The sequence below is a fragment of the Muntiacus reevesi genome, chromosome 1 (assembly GCF_963930625.1).
Source record: "Muntiacus reevesi chromosome 1, mMunRee1.1, whole genome shotgun sequence".
NCBI lineage: Eukaryota > Metazoa > Chordata > Mammalia > Artiodactyla > Cervidae > Muntiacus > Muntiacus reevesi.
The window spans coordinates 193408387-193427663 of record NC_089249.1 but is presented as its reverse complement, the minus strand read 5'-3'; the positions used below and the strand labels follow the sequence as shown (position 1 = coordinate 193427663).

The 19277-nt window shown below is 48.5% G+C and overlaps 1 protein-coding gene and 1 non-coding gene across 3 annotated transcripts in view; one reads left to right on the top strand and one right to left on the bottom strand.

Moving 5' to 3' along the window:
• The window catches only part of OLFM2 (olfactomedin 2), a 73192-nt gene that overhangs the window by 42308 nt on the left and 11607 nt on the right, over positions 1-19277 (top strand). The gene's annotated exons all lie outside the window — the stretch shown is intronic.
• Positions 347-481, bottom strand: LOC136156401 (small nucleolar RNA SNORA70). Its single transcript, XR_010660962.1, has one exon. It is a non-coding gene; the product is annotated as a small nucleolar RNA SNORA70 (small nucleolar RNA).

Genomic DNA, 19277 nt, shown 5'->3' with positions numbered 1-19277 from the left:
GCCCACCATTTGTCCAGGGGGCCATGATTAAGGATGCATTTGACCCCGCAGCCATCTGGAACGAGCCGCTTTTCTGCCACCGTGTTTCTAGGTTCATCCACGTTAAACTTAGTAAACCCTCACTTCTTGGAGATGTAGATCTTCTGGCGGCGAGGGAACTTGAACTTGGCCCTGCGGAGGGCCTCCATCAAACACTCCTTGTTCTGCAGCTCGGTGCGGGGGGACATTATGACCTGCCCAGCGTGGACCCTAGCCACTGTGCCCTGGGGCTTTCAAAGGCACTTCACACCCCTGTCTGGAGGCTAGACTGGGGCTAGCATGCCATTCATGAATGTCTGTTGGAAAGGACTGTCCCCAAGGTCCCTTAGGGCAACCTGTATAGACAACAGGATGCCTACACCTCCAAGGGGGCTGCTGTTTGCAGCCCTTGCACACTGGGCCCCCATGGGGAAAAGGGCACAGCTGGATTAATTGGCTGCAAATATGCACATTTTTTAAAGTAACCAATGAATACCTGTGGCATGCAAGGTACTATCCTAGGCACTGGCAGTGAACAAAAACAGTTGAAGACCACTGCCTGACATTCCAGAAAAGAAGAAGGATAACACACAAAATTAATGTGTAAATGATGTAGTGTGTTGGAAGCTGATAAAGCAAAGAAGGAAATGGGTGTTGCTGAAACATTTGTTGTTCTGACAGGGGTGAGGTGGGGGGACCGTCAAGGAGGTCTCTTGAAAGAATGACATTAAATAAAGGAAATGGAAGGACATTTTCCAGGCAGGGGGAATAGTGGTTGCAAAACTTGATGTGGAAGAAGTGTGCCTGGGGTGTTGTAGGAACAGTGAGGAGGCCTGTGAGACTGGAACGGTGAGTGAGGGGGAGCATAGAGGAGGTGAGGGCAGAGGGGTGACAGGGGCAGATTATGCATGGCCTTGTGGGCTGTGGGAGAGCTTTGCTATTTACAAGTGAGGGTGGGAGTCATACAGGCTTCTGGTCAGAGGGAGAATATGATCTGACTTATGCTTGTAGGCGGCCTCTAGCTGCTGCAGGGGGGAATGCACTGTGGGTGGCGAGATGGGATCCAGGAGACCAGGGCAGAGGTGACTGCTCTAAGATGTCCATCCAAAGAGCAAAAAGTGCACAGATTCTGAGTGTAGAGAGGTTAAAAAAAGATGGGTTTCCCAGGTGGCGCTAATGATAAGGAACCTGCCTGCCAATGCAGGAGATGCAAGAGACGAGGGTTCGATCCCTGGGTTGGGAAGATCCCCTGGAGGAGGGCATGACAACCCACTCCAGTATTCTTGCCTGGAGAATCCCATGGGCAGAGGAGCCTGGAGGTCCGGGCTACAGTCCATAGGGTTGCATAGAGTCAGATATGACTGAAGCGACTTAGCACACACACACGTAAGAGAAAGAGACATTTAAAGTTGTTTCTAAATGAATGCATTTAAAGGATTAGTTCTTTAATTCCAGAAATGTTTATTGAGCACCTACTGGGTGCCAGGCCCCATTCTGGCTTGCAGATACAGCAACACACAAAGGGATAAGCATCCTTTGGATGCTGCCCTTGGAACGCTGACAGCATCACAGGGGAGACAGACAAGAAACAAGATAAATTTTAATGTAGGGTCAAGGGGCAGTACATTTGATGCAATAAAATGCAGCAGAGCAAGCCTTCAAAAGTGATAAGGGCTGCACATTGTAGGCTGGGTGGACCAGGCAGAATTGGGGATGTATTTTGAAGCGAGAGCTGTTCTCGCGATTAGCTGATGGATGGCGTGTGTAGGTAGAAATGACAGAACCTGGTGCCTGGGTGTGAAGATGAGCTTTGAAGGGACACTCACATAAATGCCCTCTCCTGTTGGAATGTTCATTGTTTCTCCCCATCTAAGGTTGAGTTTGTGAGAAGCAGAACCCAAGGGTTTGGAGCACATGACTAATTGTGAGTAGGGGGAGGGGTAAAGAGAAGTGGGACCAGGAAAGGGGACTCTGGTACACTGGCCTGATCCACAAGGATGGGGGGAGCTCTGGAATGTAAATTGCATTCTCGAGGGGTGGGCTTTGGCATCAATCAACCATTGGCTGCTTCTGGGAGTGGAGGAAACCTCTGAGGCATCTCAGGCATGTGGTAGCTCCCAAAAGCCAAGGGCAGGTCTCCAGAGAAGGTCAGCAGTGCTAGCTCTGAGCTTCCACTCTCAGCATCTGTGGGGCGGATGTGCCCCATTATAAGAAGATCTGGGCAGAGCCCCAAGAACATCTACACCCCCAGGCTCTAACAAAGAGGGTCACGGGAACACCAGACATTTATGCCAATCACAGCGCAGATGTCTGACACCAGAACCCGTTCTTAGCTCTCTTGGGATGAAAATCAGGCCAACTTGGCACCGGGGCTCCCCCGACACAGCTGAGATCCTTTCTGGATTCATTAACTGCCAGAGGCTCAGCCCTCCGCTTCCCAGACTTGCCTGGGAATTGTAGAAGGGAGCTGTGAGGAAGAGATACAGCCCGGAAGCAGTTCTGAATAGCTCACCTCGTTCTCCCACGGTCCTAGAGGAAGGCACTGCCATCACGCCCATTTGGCAGATGCAGAAACGGTTGCACAGAGAAGTTGAATCACTTGCCAAGGTCACTTAGCTAGAAACTGGAGGAGCCGGAATTGGAACTCAAGTCTTCATGGTCTGGGATCTTTGTGCTTCTGAGACACATTCAACTGCTTTAGACCCCATGTGTGTTAGTCACTCAGTCTCCAGGCAAGAATACTGGAGTGGATTGCCGTCCCCTTCTTCAGGGGATCTTCCCGACCATGGGATCAAACCCAGGTCTCTTGCACGGCAGGCAGATTCTTTACTATCTGAGCCACCAGGAAAGCCCAACTTATACTGCATGTGTGTGTGCTAAGTTGCTTCAGCCGTGTCCGACTCTTTGCAATCCCAAGGACTGTAGCCCGCCAGGCTCCTCTGTCCATAGGATTATCCAGACAGGAATACTAGAGTGGGTTGCCATTTCCTTCTCCAGGGAATCTTCCTGACCCAGGGATCGAACTCATGTCTTTGGCATCTCCTGCATTGGCAGGTGGGTTCTTACCACTAGCGCCACCTGGGAAGCCCTTAGACCCCATGACCCCTTTGAAACCTGAAACCCCTGCCTTCACCTGAGAAGGGATGGGAAGAAGGGAGGAAATCCCTGAGAGAATAGAACAGAGAGTGTGTGTAGGGTGGGAGAGGAGGAGGTCACCTGGAGGACTCAAGAGTAGGTAGGAGGCATTCATTTGTTCATTCATTCATTCATGTCCTGATGATGCCTGCCTATTCTGTTCAGCATGTGCTGGTGTTGGGGCCACAGCGGGAAAGAGCACCTAGTTCTGCCCTCTTAGAGCTCATAGCCTGAAAGAGCACACAGACACTCACCCAGGCAAGAAAAGCTATGAGATATAAGAACCTCATAAGAAGGGAAGGGTGGGGATTTTGGAGACACACACAGAGGGGACCTTGACCTATCTGCAGAGATGGGGAGGCTTTTCAGGGGCAGTAATGTTTCAGAGGTGGCCTTCCCAGGTGGCTCAATGGTAAAGAATCTGCCTGCTAATGCAGGGGATTCGGGTTCAATCCCCGAGTCAGGAAGATCCCCTGGAGAAGCAAACAGCAACCTCTCCAGTATTCTTGCCTGGGAAATTCCAGACAGAGGAGCCTGGTGGGCTACAGTCCATGGGGCTGAAAAAGTCAGACATGACTTAGAGACTAAACAACAACAATGTTTACTCTGAACCCTGAAGAATGCAGAGAGTTTGGACAGTCCTGGGGTAGCTGGTAGATGGCAGAGTAGAAACACCAGCCTCTCTACAGCGCCACAGAATTTGGTTTGTAATTCCAGCTCTACTACTTAATTTACAGAGCAAGCAGCACCACTTCCGGGTCTTAGAAATTATTGCACAAATGTTTACCTGTGAAGTGAAAGTTGCTCAGTCGTGTCTCTTTGCAACCCCATACAGTCAATGGAATTCTCCAGGTCAGAATACTGGAGTGGTAGCCTGTTCCCTTCTCCAGGGGATGTTCCCGACCCAGGGATCGAACCCAGGTCTCCACGTTGCAGGTGGGTTCTTTACCAGCTGATTGCCACCAGGGAAGCCCAAGAATACTGGAGTGGCCAGCCTATCCCTTCTCTAGGGGATCTTCCCAACTCAGGAATCGAAGCAAGGTCTCCTGCACTGCAGGCGGATTCTTTACTCACTGAGCTATGAGGGTTATTGAGCACTTACTATGTGCCAAGTGCTCTTCTAGGCACTGGGAACATGGTCGTGACCAAGACATAAAGTCCTTGTATTTGTACACCTCTTCCCTAAGGGGTCATACACTACACCAGCCAACAAATATAGTTTGATCTCTGCTGTGACAAACAAGTGCCAGGCAGAGAGTTGGGGACTGAGAAAGTCTCCTTCCCAGTTAAGAGTCACCTAAGTTTAATGTGGCTGATAAGGGACTAGTCACCAAAATTTACAAACAGCTTAGGATGCTTAACAGCCTCAAAACAAACAGCCCACTCGAAAAATGGGCAGAAGATCTGAACAGACATTTCTCCAAAGAGGACATACAGATGGCCAACAGGCACATGAAAATATGTTCAACATTGCTAGTTATTCGAGAAATGCAAATCAAAACTACAATGAGATATCACCCCACACCAGCCAGAATGGCTATCATCAAAAAACCCATAAAGAACACATGCTGGAGAGGGTGTGAAGAGAGGGGAACCCTCCTTCCCTGTTGGTGGGAATGTAAATTGGTACAGCCACTATGGAGGACAGTATGGAGGTTCCTTACAAAACTGAAAATAGAGCTACCAATGACCCTGCAATCCCATTCCTGGGCATATTCCAGAGAAAAACATGATCTGAAAGGATCCATGCACCTCAGTGTTCACTGTATTGGCTGTTTACAATAGCCAAGACAACCTAAATGTCCATGGGCAGAGGAATGGATAAAGGTGTGTGTGTGTGTGTGTGTGTGTGTGTGTGTGTGTGTGATGGAATATTACTCAGCCATTAAAAAGAATGAAACAATGCCATTTGCAACAACACAGATGGGCCTAGAGAGTGTCATACTAAATGAGTAACTCAGACAAAGGAGAAATATCATGACATCTCTTACATATGGAATCTAAAAAGAAATAGTACAAATGAACTTACTTACAAAACAGAAAGAGGCTCACAGACTTAAAAAATGAGCTTATGGTTGCCGGGGGGAATCGATAGTTAGGGAGTTTGGGAAGGTTATGTACCACTGCTATATTCAAAATGGATAACCAACAGGGACCTATTGTATAGTACATGGAATTCTGCTTAGTGTTATGTGCCAGCCTGGATGGGAGGTTTAGGGAAGAATGGATACATGAATATATGTGCTGAGTCCTTTCACTGTACACCGGAAACTACCGCAACATTGTTAATCAGTTATACCCCAATACAAAGCATGGTATCTGAGGGAAATTGACCCCTGAAAACTACATTTCCCAGGTTCCCTTGCTCACTGGCTTCCTGTTAGATTTGGCCAATGGGAAGCCGTGGTAGGAGTTGTAGGTGGGAGGAAGAGAGAAGTTAGGGGATTTCTGTCCCTGTTTCTTAGCTGCCGGCAGTGATCTCATGCCCCCTCCTTGGGTCCAGCTCGAGTAACCCCCTTTGCCCTGCCAATCTTGCAGCTTATTACAATTGCTATTCTTCTGATCACTTTACGTTCCCCACTTCCCTCATCCAGCCCTCTGGATCCTTGGCACCACACTTCCCACATTAAATTTTCTCCATGGAGCCATCTAGCATGGCTACCGTCTCCCAACAGACTGATGGCATGTCAGGTTCTGCTACTTTCCTCTCTGACCTTAGACTTAGGACACCCCCGACATCCCAACTGTTGTGAGATGAAAGGGGATGACCCTATCAGGGGGTGACCTTCCACAGTTCTGTTATTTCTTTTAATATCGTTTTGTTTTCGCTGTGATTACTTTTAGGATTATCTTTAATTTATGGCAAGGGATGTGTGTGTATGCTTAGTTGTGTCCGACTCTTTGCATCCCCAAGAACTGTAGCCCATCAGGCTCCTCTATCCAGAGAGTTTTCCAGGCAAGAATATTGGAGTCGGTTGCTATTTCCTACTTCAGGGGACCTTCTCCACCAAGGGATCGAACCCAAGTCTCTTGTGTCTCCTCCAGTGACAGGCAGATTCTTTACCACTTCACCACCTGGGAAGGCCTCTGCCTTTTTAAAATTAATTAATTTGGCTGCACTGGGTTGCAGGATCTTTCATTGCAGCACAAGGACTCTCTAGTTGTGATGCGTGCGCTCAGTAATTGCATGGGTTCAGTTGCTCTTAGTTCTGAGATCAGGGATCAAACCCATGTCCCCTGCATTGCAGTGCAGATTCTTAACCACCGGACCACCAGGGAAGTCTCCTTCCGCAGATCTTATCACTCGTGGTTTGAAGCTCTGTGCCACTCACCCCCACAACAGTCCTAAGAGGTGGGTGCTGCTGTTGGCCCTGTTTTAAAGATGGGAAACTGAGGCACCGTGAGGTTCAAGTTGCTTGCTGAAGGTCACGTGGCTAGGAGGTGACTCTGGGAATTTCCTCGGGCGTAGACGTGCATGCATAATGCTGCCCAGGTGACCCTAAAGGTTTACCTGCCTGCCAGTGGAGAAGATGCAAGAGACTTGGATTCAGTTCTGGGTTGGGAAGATGCTACAGGGAAGGAAATGGCCACCCACTCCAGTATTCTTGCCTGGAGGAATGACAGAGGAGGACCCTGGCGGGCTACAGCCCACAGGACACAACTGAAGCGACTTAGCATGTACGCACACACATGAATGGCACTTGGCAAGGCTGGAGATAATGTTAACCATTCCGTATGACGCCGGATCACTGGTGAGTGCAGGTGATGCTGAAACTTCACTTTGGACGGACGTAGGAGCCAGCAGCCACAATGCGTGCTGATTGAAGGCCCTTCCGAGACCCGCCACCTGGCAGAACAATCCCCAGGCTCCTGCTGGCTCCTGTCCCAGCCCCGGAGGAGAGGGGGCAAAGGGCCTCGCTATAGCAGCTTTGGCTGGGAGCAGCTGCTTCGTGCTTAGCAGGATCGATTTCCCTTCAAGTGGCCCATTCTCGCTAACAAAGGGCTCCGGTGACCCTGGTGACCAGCACTGCCTCCTCCCCTTTCTGAGTGGAGGATGTGCCTCGTGGCTGGGGCTGTTTTCTCTGAGATCTATTTCTTTGAAAGCTCTGGAAAACTCCAAAGCAGGGGCTGAGTCAGCCCCCTGATGTGTTCAGCTGAATCTTGCTGGTGGAGTTTTCTGCCTCTCTGTCTCGCCCTGGCCGATCCACCCTCAATGATCTTCCTGACCAGACCTTTTCCCTGCTCACACGTGGTTATGGGCTGAACAGTTCTCCCTCTCCTCCCTCACTGCAGATTCATATATTTGTTTTGTTTGTGGCTGTGCAGGATCTTTGTGCTGCCGGCTTTCTCTAGTTGCTGTGCTCAGGATTCTCACTGTGGTGACTTCTCTTGTTGTGGAACGCAGGCTCAGTAGTTGGACCTTGGCATGTGAAACCTTCCTGGACCAGGGATTGAACTTGTGTCCCCTGCATTGGCAGGTAGTTTCTTAATCCCTGGACCACCAAAGAAGTCCCGCATCTGTACTGTTCTTAGTGCAGGTGGGGAAATGGAGGCCCAGAGTGGTTAAGTCATTTGCCCAAGGTCACACAGCAGAGCTGAGAGTGGAACTCAGGCAACCTGGCCGCAGAGTTGGCCCCCTGAATCACCATGCTCTGTTGCCTCACCTTGGCTGGGGGAATTGAATGCCCATCTTTGAAACCCTGGAATATGTATCTCAGGTGTAACCAAATGATCAAAGCTTTGGACCCCAAATTAACTTGCCACCCCCAGAGGCGCCCATGGAGCCTCCGGAAGTCAATTTCAGACAGTGCTGTTGCTTGCCTGTCCCTGTGAATTATTAGCCAGCAAATTGTCACCTCCTGACTGCACTGTCCAGCCTTCAAAGCCTCCCTCCCTTCATCCCTTGCCCAGGAGCCTCATAGCAAATGCTTCCATTTTGTGCCAGGGCGTCCCTGGCTCCTAGCGTGAAATTCCTGAGCCAGCCACGGAAGATCAATTTCCCCCAAGACGACCTTTTCCACGCACCGCCGCATTGATTTCAGGAATCCAACCTCAGCCAACGTGCCCATCCCCCACAGCGGGGGCTGTTGGCAGCAAATTTATGCCCAGGCCAGAAATTGAATTCCTGTAAGTCAAGAGAAGTGTCGGAAAAGCTCACCCAGGCTCATTTTTACTTCTGACAAACTTCAGGCGAGAGATTAAACCTGGCTCGGTGTCTTTCAGCTGCAGGGACCATGGTTGCGGGGTTGGTGGCGGGGGAGCAAGATGACCTCGACGTGTACATTTTTCTTCCATTCCCTGGCTGCACCTTGGCCTCCCAGAGCTGAGGAATAAAAAAAACAGTGAGACTCCCAATGCCTGCCTGGCTAAAGGGCATTCCCACTTCCGACTAACTAATGTTAAAAAGGAGCACGCTGTGTGTACCCAGAGGCAGGTCTCTTGATCCCCGTGGCAAATATTGAGCCATTCAGAGGGATGGGAAATAAAACTTCTAATTCATTTCTGGGTTTTCCAGGTGGCTCAGTGGTAAAGAATCTACCTGCCAATGTAGGAGACACAGGTTCGATCCCTGGGTTAGGAAAATCCCCGGGAGAAGGAAATGGCAACCCAGTCCAGAATTGTTGCCTGGGAAACCCCATGGACAGAGTAGTCTGGTGGGTTGCATTCCATGGGGTCTCAAAAGAGTCAGACACAGTTTAGTGACTAAACAACAACAATAACAATTCATTTCCATCACCAGCCATGCCACTTTTTGCACCAGGTCCTGAGGCTGCTTCAGCCTCAGCAAACTTCGCAAGGTTCTTCTAATTAAGCTTCCTTGGGCTATGACAGAGAGGACATCAAAATGTGGATAATTCCATAGTTCCCTCACCCTCCACTCCGCCCCTGCCTGAAGGTTGGGGAGGGAGAGACAGAAATCAAATAATAGCACTGGCAAGGAAGAAACCCCCATCTTGCTAGAAAGATCTCTCTCACTTGCCTTTAAAAATGAGACATCTGATGCAGACGTAGCCACTTCCCTTTGGTACAAAAGCCCCTAAATATTAAAGAAATGAATCCTTGATGTCTACAAAGAGAGGATCAAAAACGAACCTTTCTGAAAGGAGAAGAGCTTTTATTTCTCTGTGAACTTTTCTAGATCTAGCCTCTGGCAGGAATGCCTGCGGAACATAGAGTGCGGAGGATAAAGAAATAAATGACTGTCATTCATGTGTTCATTCATTCAGGAAGTGTCTGTGCAGCAGCTACTGCATGCTAGGCATCAGGCTGGGAGCCAGGGAAACCTCAGGGAGAAATTAGAACCTGGTTCCTGCCCCTTCAAAGCCAGTGGGACCTGCTACAGAATCTCTGATCAGTAGTCCTCAAAACTGCCAAGGTCATGAAAATTGAGGAAAGATGGAGAAACTTCGACAGACCAGAGATTAAGGGGGTGCTACAACTAAATGCAATGTGGGACCTGGATGGGAGTCTGGACCAAAAAAGGGACATGAGTGGAAAAACTGGTGTGTGTGTGCTCAGTCGTGTCTGACTCCTTGTGACTTCATGGACTGTAGCTCGCCAGGCTCCTCTGTCCATGGGATTCTCCAGGCAAGAATACTGGAGTGAGTAGCCATTCCCTTCTCCAGGGTCTCTTCCCAAACCAGGGATCAAACCTGGGTCTCCTGCATCGTAGGCAGATTCTTTGTTGTCTGAGCCACCAAGGTACCCCTGGAAAAACTGGAGGAATCTGAGTAAAGTCTGAAGTTTAATGAGTGATGTGCCTGAACTTGTTTCTTAGTTGTGACAAATGTCCCATGAATACGTAAGAGGTTAGCAACAAGGGAAATTGGGTGAGGGGTGTATGGAAGCCCTCTCTTTACACCTTTTTTGTAAATCTAAAATCCTTCCAATATAGAAAGTTTATTTTTAAGAAGTCAGCAGGAAGGACTTCCCTGGTGATCCAGTGGTTAAGAGCCCACTCTTCCAATGCAGAGGGCAAGGGTTTGATCTCTGGTCAGGGAACTAAGAGCCCACATGCCTCACAGTGTGAGTGCGTGCTAAGTCGCTTCAGTTGTGTCCGTCTCTGCAACCCCATGAACTGTAGCCCACCAGGCTCCTCTGTCCAAGGAATTCTCCTGGCAAGAATACTGGAGTGGGTTGCCATTCCCTCCTCCAGGCAATCTTCTCAACCCAGGGATGGAACGCATATCTCTTACATCTCCTACACTGGCAGGCAGGTTTTTTTACCACTTGTGGCACCTGAGAAGCCTGAATAAAATAAAATAATATATAAAGAGTTAAACAGTCAGCAGGGGACATAAGACAGTTCTAGAACAGTGCTGTTTCCATTTGTTGTTTTTCAGTCACTCAGTCGTGTCTGACTCTTTCTGACCCCATGAACTGCAGCACGCCAGGCTTCCCTGTCGATCACCAACTCCTGGAGCTTGCTCAAACTCATGTCCAGTGGGTTGATGATGCCATCCAACCATCTCATCCTCTGTCGCCCCCTTCTCCTCCTGCCCTCAGTCTTTCCCAGCATCAGAGTCTTTTCCATGAACTGATATAAAAACTCCCACTGACTGGACATTCACAATGTACCACACACTGTGACTAACTTTTGACATGTACTAATTCATCATTTTGACAAGAGTTTTGAGAAGCCTGGCCATTATGACCCCAACTTTTAGATGAGGAAGCAGAGGGGTGAAGAAAGGCACAGAGGGGTTAAGATACTTGCCCAAGGTCACACAGGAAGGAGTAGATCAGAATTGGGGCTGAAACAGCCTGTACTGATGAACTCTACAGCCGCCTGTTCATGCACAGGTATTTAGTGAGCGGCTAAGGTATCTTAGAGGCTGGTAAGAGAGACAGAACTCTTTTAGAGCTTTCAGGGATCTTAATTCAAGCAATTGGAATTCAAGCAATTGGTTAGTTTTATTTGTTTAATTTTTGGCTGCTTGGTATGCAGGATCTTAGTTCCCTGACTAGGGATTGAACCTGTGTACCCTACTTTGGAAGCTCAGAGTCTTAACCACTAGACAACCAGGGATGTCTCTTTCTATCCTATCTCTCTGCTGAGGGCATGCAAATACTTATCTCCAGCCAAACCCTCTCTCTTCCTCTCCCCAACTACCTAACTTGGCATTTCCACGTGGAGGTGCTCAGAGTCCTGTGAACTCTGTCTTTTTTTTATTTTTTTGGCTTTGCTGAGTAGCATGTAGGATCTTGATTCCCAGACCAGGGATCAAACCTGTGCCCCCTGCATTGGAAGCTCAGAATCTCAACCCATGGGCCACCAGGGAAGTCACAGGCTGTACCTGTAAAACACAAGAATCTGCCCGTTTTCTGTCTCCATTCCATCTGCCCTGGGGCAAGCCCTCACACCAGAATGACTTTGGGGTAAGCAGCATGTTCAAAGGCCCTGGGGGTGATAAAGAACTCAGGAGGCGCTGGGGATCTGAAAGGAAGATGGTAAGACTCAGGAGACTCAAGTGAGAGTCTGTTTCCTCCCAGAGGGGTCTTCTCAAATGGGGTGTTCTTGAGGGCTGGAGACAGAGGACTTGTCCTCTATCAAAGCAAGCTGGTATGAGGACTGGAGTGACCCTTGTATGGTAGCCTGGATGCAGAGCTCTGCCCATAAACCCTGCTCTTGGGGCTATCCATGGGGATCTGAAGTGATTCCAACAGTTTGGGCCATACTCCAAGGGAATGGGCTGTGTTTGTAAATTTTTGCACAAGGCAAGCCCTCTCACACCTTCCCTGTACCCCAAGGAGGGCAGTCAGTCAGTCACAGAGATCTGTGTCTCTTCTCATCTCTCCCAAGAAAGTCTGTTCCATTCATTATTGGCCCCCATTGGCACTGTAATGGCAGAGCCTAGGATCTAGGAATATATTTGGACTGGGGCCCAGGGGTCACTGGGGGTCTTCTGCCATGGCTTGGGTGGTTTCAGAGGGGAAGAGGTTGTGTGTGCCAGTCTGAATAGCCTCTCAGGGCAAAATGGGTAATCTGCATTGGAAGGATATGAAAGAATAGATGAATCAGGGGCTTCCCTGGTGGCTCAGTGGTAAAGAATCTGCCTGCGAGTATGGGAGATATAGGTTCGATCCCTGATCTGGGAAGATCCTACATGACTTAGAGCAAGTAAGTCTGTGTGCCACAACTACTGAGCCTGTGCTCTAGATCCTGGGAGCCACGACTCCTGAAGCCTGCATGTCCTAGAGCCCGTGCTCTGCAACAAGAGAAGCCACCACGATGAGGAGCCTGCACATCTCCGACAGAGGGTAGCCCCTACTTGCTGCAACTGTAGAAAAGCCCACACAGCAATGAAGACCCAGCACAGCCAAACATAAATAAATAAGATTATATTTTAAAAAAAGAAGAAATGAATTGGGAATTTCTGCTGGTTCAGTGGTTGAGACTTGGCACTTTCACTGTCGAGGGCTAGGATTCCATCCCTGGTGGGGGAACTAAGGTCCCGAAAGCTAAGTGGTGTGGCAAAAAAAAAAAAAAAAGAATGAATGAATAGTTTACAGCCGTCACCCCCTCCCCACATCCCATCCCAACTCCACCCCTGGCCACAGGCTCTCACCGGCCAGGCCCCAGCTGCTCAGACTGAGGGAGACCCTGGTTCTCCATCTCAGCATGGGTGAGCTGATGTCTTCTTTAAAGCCTGTCAAGCTTATCACTCAGGGGGGATTTGCCCAATACTGCTAGGTTTGACGGGGGCAGCCTGCTATTATCTCAAGCCCTCCAGAGGGACTCAGGACCCGTCACGGCTGAGATGAGGCAGACAAGCATGTCCCTGATCATTCATCATGGCCCTGCTGCCATCCCCAGAGTCAGGGGAGCCGCAGCTGCCTCCGTGCCTGCCTCAGCCAATCTACCATTTAATCTCAGCCAGTCCCTCCCTGCAAGAGATGGAAACCCATCTGGTGGTGGAGGGGAAATGCATGGTGGGTCTGTGAGGATGTTTGCTCTCTGACTTACCAGCCCATCAGCGTCTAGTTACTCAGTACTGATCATGCCAGGGCTGGGGGATTCAGCAATGACCAAAGCAGACAGAGCTCCCTATCTCCATGATGCTTTCTGTCTGAGAATAAAGGTAGGCTTTGAGCCAGTGGTCACACCCAAGAGGTCCCATTGGCCATTGTTTTTTGTTTTTTTTTTTTTAGTTATTATTTTATTTTGAAAGGATATGATTTTATTTATTTATTTTTTGCTGTGCTGGGTCTTCGTTGCTGCTTGGGCAGCTTCGTTGCTGCGTGGGCACACTAGTTGCAGCTTCTCACTGCAGTGACTTCTCTTATTGTAGAGGATAGGGCTCGAAGGCTTCAGTAGTTGCCGCTCCTTGGCTCTAGAGCACAGGCTCCGTAGTTGTGGCGCAGGAGTTTAGTTGCTCCTTGGCATGTGGGATAAGATCCCTAATCAGGGATGGAATCTGTGTTTCCCGAATTGGCAGGCGGATTCTTTGCCACTGAGCCGCCAGGGAAGCCCCTAATTCCTTTGTTTTTCTTTTTTCCCCCCATATTTATTTGTTTGGCCTCATTGAGTCTTAGTTGCCCTGTGGTATGTGGGATCTTAGTTCCCCAACCAGGGATCGAAACCAAGTTCCCCGAATTGCAAGATGGATTCTTAACCTCTGGACGGTGAGGGAAGATTCCCCCAGTGGCCATTGTGATCAGGGCTGGAAGGAGGACAGGGGAGCTGTGGTGTGGTGATGAGGACTGTTCAGCCAGATGGCCTGTGTTCGAACCTCAGCTCATCAAAGGCGAATAATGACAGTCCTGTCTCTAAGTGTCGCGGTGAGAACTCCATCAGTTAAAGCATGCAGAGTGCTTAGAACAGTGCTTGACACACACTAAGAAGAACTAGAAGTATTAGGGGGGAAACAAAGGCACAGGATGCCTGAGAGGTGGGTAGCATGGGGAAGGGACAGTGGAGGCTGCTTTTGGAAGAGATATTTATGCCTGAGCCCTAATGGGGAAGGGTTAGCCTAGCCATGAGATGGGGCAAGATTAAAAATGTTTTTTTTTCTTTTTTAATTTCTTGGCCATGCTGCATGTCATGCAGGTTCTCAGTTCCCCGACCAGTGGTCCAACCCATACCTCCTTCAGTGGAAGCTCGGAGTCCTAACCACTGGAGTACCAGGGATCTCTCTGGCAAGAGTTCTTTTTTAAAAAAATTTTAAATTTATTTTTTAATTGAAGGGTAATTGCCTTACAGAATTGTGTTGGTTTCTGCCAAATATCAACGTGAATCAGCCATAGGTATGATTCCCTCCCTCTTGAACCTCCCTCCCACCTCCCTTCCCATCCCACCCCTCTAGGCTGTTACAGAGCTCTTGAAGCGGGATGTATGGAAAGAGTAACATGGAAACTTCATTACCATATATAAAATAGATAGCCAATAGGAATTTGCTGTATGATTCGGGCAAGCGTTTTGATGGCAGAGGGTCCAGCCAGTGGACTGGTTTTGGGGGAAAAGCGTGATGTGTTTCAGGAAGAGTAAGATGACTGGCAGGGGTCCCCAACCTCCGGGATCTAATGCCTGATGATCTGAGATGGAGCTGATGTAATGACAGAAATAAAGTGCATAGTAAGTGAAGTGTGTTTGAATCATCCTGAAACCATCCCTCCCACCCTGCTTGGTATGTGGAAAAATTGTCTTCCATGAAACCAAAAATGTTGGGGACCACTGGCCAGAGGATGGGCCACAGAGAACAGGGTCGTGCGAGCCTTGTTGATTGCCTGTTACTAAGAAGCAGGACTCCTTTCCACCAAATTATGTCAAGGAGATGGTCTGGAACCAGAAGCCGGCCAAGTCACGTGGCAAGTAAGATGGAGCAGCATCTCTGTCCCTCTTTGGCAGGATTTGATGCTCTCTTTATCACTCTGCCAACCGGCTGTCTGTGAGTCTTCCTCATCTTGCATTCTCAGTCCCAAATCAAATGGACTTTCAGTGACTCTTTTTTTTTTGGCTGCACTGGGTCTTTGTTGCTATAAGAGGGCTTCCTCTAGTTGCGGTGAGCAGGGGCTACTCTCTAGTTGAGATGCTCAGGCTTCTCATTGTGGTAGCTTCTCTTACTGTGGTGCACCGGCTCTAGGTGCTCCAGCTTCAGTTGTTGCAACATTCAGACTCAGTAGTTGTCATGCTCGGGCTTAGTTGCTCCTAGTTATGTGGGATCTTCCTGCACCAGGGATTGAACTAGTGCCCCCTGCATTGGCAGGCAGATTCCTATCCACTGTACCTCCAGAGAAGTCCCCTGCTTTTTTTAGATTTTTTTTACGTGGGCCATTTTTTAAAAGTCTTTATTGAATTTGTTACAATACTGCTTCTGTTTTCTGTTTGTTTGTTTGCTGTTTGGGCCGAGTGACCTGTGGGATCTTAGCTCACTGACCGGGAATAGAACCGGCACCCCTGCTTTGGAAGGCAGAATCTTAATCACTGGACCACCAAGGAAGTCCCAGCACCAATTCTTCCTCATCATCTCAGTTCCATGCCTGCATCACACTCAAACCATTTTGACTTCAGGAAGTCATTGAATTGGCATTAGAGTGTCATGAGGATTATAATAATAACAAAAGCAAACCCTTATGTAGCATTACTATCAATACATGCTGATGACTCTTCTCCTTGCTCACACATATAGTCTTGACTCATTCAAGCTTCCTGGCAACTCCGTGAGGTAGGTACAGTTATCATGTCCATTTTACAGATGAGGACACGGAGGCTCATAGAGGTGAACCCACTCACACCACAGGTGAGGGGCCACACCAGTACATAAACCCAGACAGTCTGACCCTGGACCATCTGAGTAGGGAGAAGGAACATCCAGAGAAAAAGACTCATTTCTACCGTAGGGATGTTGTCTGGAAAGATCCTGGTGACATCACATGGGCTCCTTTTTTGGGGAGGACCGTGGGAGAGAGCCTTGCCTGTTCTTGGTACTAAAAATAGTTAAGTTTTCTCCTGAGCATCTGGCGTGCTTTTGTTTCAGGACACTGGGAGCCGCATAAATGACCAGCTTTCCCTTTTTGAGTTGGCTGCTAAGGAGCTGGGAGCCAAATTTATGGCCTGACCATATGCTGGTTGTTCAGGTTTTTAAAGGCTGGGTTTTTCTTAGCCTCCCTTCGAGCTCTAGTGTGTCTACTTTTTCTCTTTCTTCCCTTTCTCCCTTGCAAAGACAAAACTTTAAGGGACTGGAAAAAAACTCTTCACGAGAACAGTCCGTGTTTATTGTAGAGAACTTTTGCTTCAAGATACATTTAAAGATGGCGATGAAACTCCCTGCTTGTTCTCAATTTTAATGGGTGCATGGTATTTCCCCTGGGCTTCCCTGGTGGCCCATGTGGTAAAAGAATCTTCCTGCAATGCAGGAGACCCAGGTTTGATCCCTGGGTTGGAAAGATCCCCTGGAGAAGGCAATGGCTACCCACTCCAGTATTCTTGCCTGAAAAATCTCATAGACAGAGGAGCCTGGTGGGCTACAGTCCATGGGGTCGCAAAGAGTCGGACACAACTGAGCGACTAACACGCACACACACAGTATTCCTCCCTGTGGAGTTTTTAGTTTATTTCATCTACTTCTGGTGCACTGGGTCTTCGTTGCTGCATATGGGCCTCCTCTAGCTGTGGCGGGTGGGGGCTACCCTCTAGCTGTGGACCTCAGGCTTCTCACTGTGGTGGTGTCTCTTGTTGCAGAACACGGGCTCTAGGTGTGAGGGCTTCGGTAACTGCAGCGCATGGACTTAGTTGCCCCACAGCATGTGGAGTCTTCCCAGACCAAGGATCGAACCCATCTCCCCTGCACTGGCAGTGCGATTCTTAACCACTGGATCACCAGGGAAGTTCCGCTGTAGAGTTTATCAATCAGCCTCCCTACTGGCAAAAGGCTGGAGAGGGAAAAAATTCCATTTGTCCAATTTTAGACAGCATTTTAATGAGCATTCTTAGAGCCATGGAGTGCTCGTCCACACCGTTTCCCTGGGCTACATTCTTAGTGTGGGATTGACTGGGTTAAATACAAAATGCAGACGCCTGAAGGCTTTGGCATTGGATTGACAGCCTGCCCTCCAGAAATATCTAATTCCTGCTCTCCTCTTTAATTGGAGCTATCGTGCGGTATTTTACATATCCTTGTAAACCACTTGCGGTCCTCTCCGGACCGAGGCGGGGAACAAATAAATATATGAGCCCCAAGACACTTCTGCTTCCTGATTAAATTATACAGCCTCACATGCAATAATATCTTTGACTCATTAAGAGACAGCCGCTTGCTCTGTTCCTGTTGGCTAAACCCCTGAGAGCCAGCACTTAGTGGTTGGCTGCCCCTCCCCCCAGGATTCTCTGGCCATCGCTCTGCTGCCAAAAGAACCAGGAATTGTTTTCTGAACCAAGACGTAGGTGATGGAGCTGTAGGCTGAGCTGATGATCCCGGACCTGACAGCTAGAAAAACTTTCCCTGCGTGTCTTGTCCTTAGTCCTGGACTGGTTACAAAGACTGCTGTTTAATTGGGGCAGTAGCCTGGGTGAAAGCATTTGAAAAATTCTGGCCAGAAAAGACAATTTGAGAAAGAGCTAGTTGAATGCCTGGCTTATGCTCTTAGAGCCCATTAGCAAGAATATTAAACTTGGAACCAACCGCTCAACTAACAGAGTGGCTGTCTTCCTCCAGTGCATTTGCCATGTTAGAGGTGAGACGGGCTACCAGACCAGAAGTGTCTGTACCAGGAGGGCTCTCACACCTGCTGATACAAACATTTCTGTTAGTGATGTGCTCAGTCGTGTCTGACTCTTTGCAGCCCCATGGACTGTAGCCTGCCAGGCTCCCCTGTCCATGGAATTTTTTTTTTTTGTCCATGGAATTTTACAGGCAAGAATACTGCAGTGGGTTGCCACTACCTACTCCAGAGGATCTTCCTGACCCAGAGATTGAACCCTCGTCTCTTAAGTCTCCTGCATTAGTGAGCAGGTTCTTTACCACTAGCGCCACCTGGGAAACCCCTTCCATTAGTTATAGGTGTTCTCTATTCCTAGGACTGTGACCTCCAAGAATTTGTGACTTTGGTTCCAACCTCAACCCAGTCTGGGGAACTGGTATTTAGATACTCAGACGCTGAGCCTTCCAGGACATTTCAGCAATTCCTGGGGACCTGAACCTGACTGTGTATTTGAACTTGAACCCCACGGGTGAAACTCAGAATCTCTGCCATGCAGAGATTTGGCAGCCAAACCCCAGGCATTTAATTATGCTGCTGCAGAAAATACTCCGGCAAGGTGCATCCAACGCAGACAATTACTTTAGGCAAGCCATAAAGGCCTTCTCTCCATGCCACTTAAATCTTGCTTCTCTTTTACAATTCAATATTTCATATGTTGAGAGAAAATGGCTTGTTTGCTTCAAAGGACACGCTACAGAATGTAAGAAAGGGATGTTAATTATGTTGAACCGGGCTGCTTTATCTCTGCATAAATGAGGATCTTTAGGGGATTCCGTCCAAATTGCTTGGGAACCAGGGCCAGGGGAGCACAGATGGAGGTGTTTGAACTCACATTCTTGATCCTGTTTTTGTTTGTTAAGAACTGTATTTGCCATGAAAAAAGGTGAAACTAGTTCTGCGTTCTCTTAGACCCAAGGGGGAAGGCATTCCTGGGTCACTCTTCTTTTCTTTTTAAAATGTTTATTTTATATTGGAGTATAGTTGATTTACAATGTTGTGTAACTGTCAGGTGTATGTACCGCAAAATGATTCAGAGTCGTGTTTGACTCCGTGGAACTCCATGGACTGTAGCTCGCCAGGCTCCTCTGCCCATCGACTTTCCCAGGCAAGAATACTGGAGTGGGGTGCCATTTCCTACTCCAGGGGATCTTCCCGGCCCAGGGATCAAACCCCTGTCTCTTGTGTCTCCTGCATTGGCAGGCAGATTCTTTACCATTAGTGCCACCTGGGAAGCCCCACATATACATATAATCTAATCTTTTTCAGATTCTTCTCCGATGTAGGTTATTACAGAATGCTGAGTAGAGTTCCCTGTGCTATATGGTAGGTCCTTGTTGATTATCTATTTTATATACAGTAGTGTGTATAGTAGTGGGTGTATGTTAATCCCAGCCTCCTAATTTATCTCTGCCCTGGGGTCACTC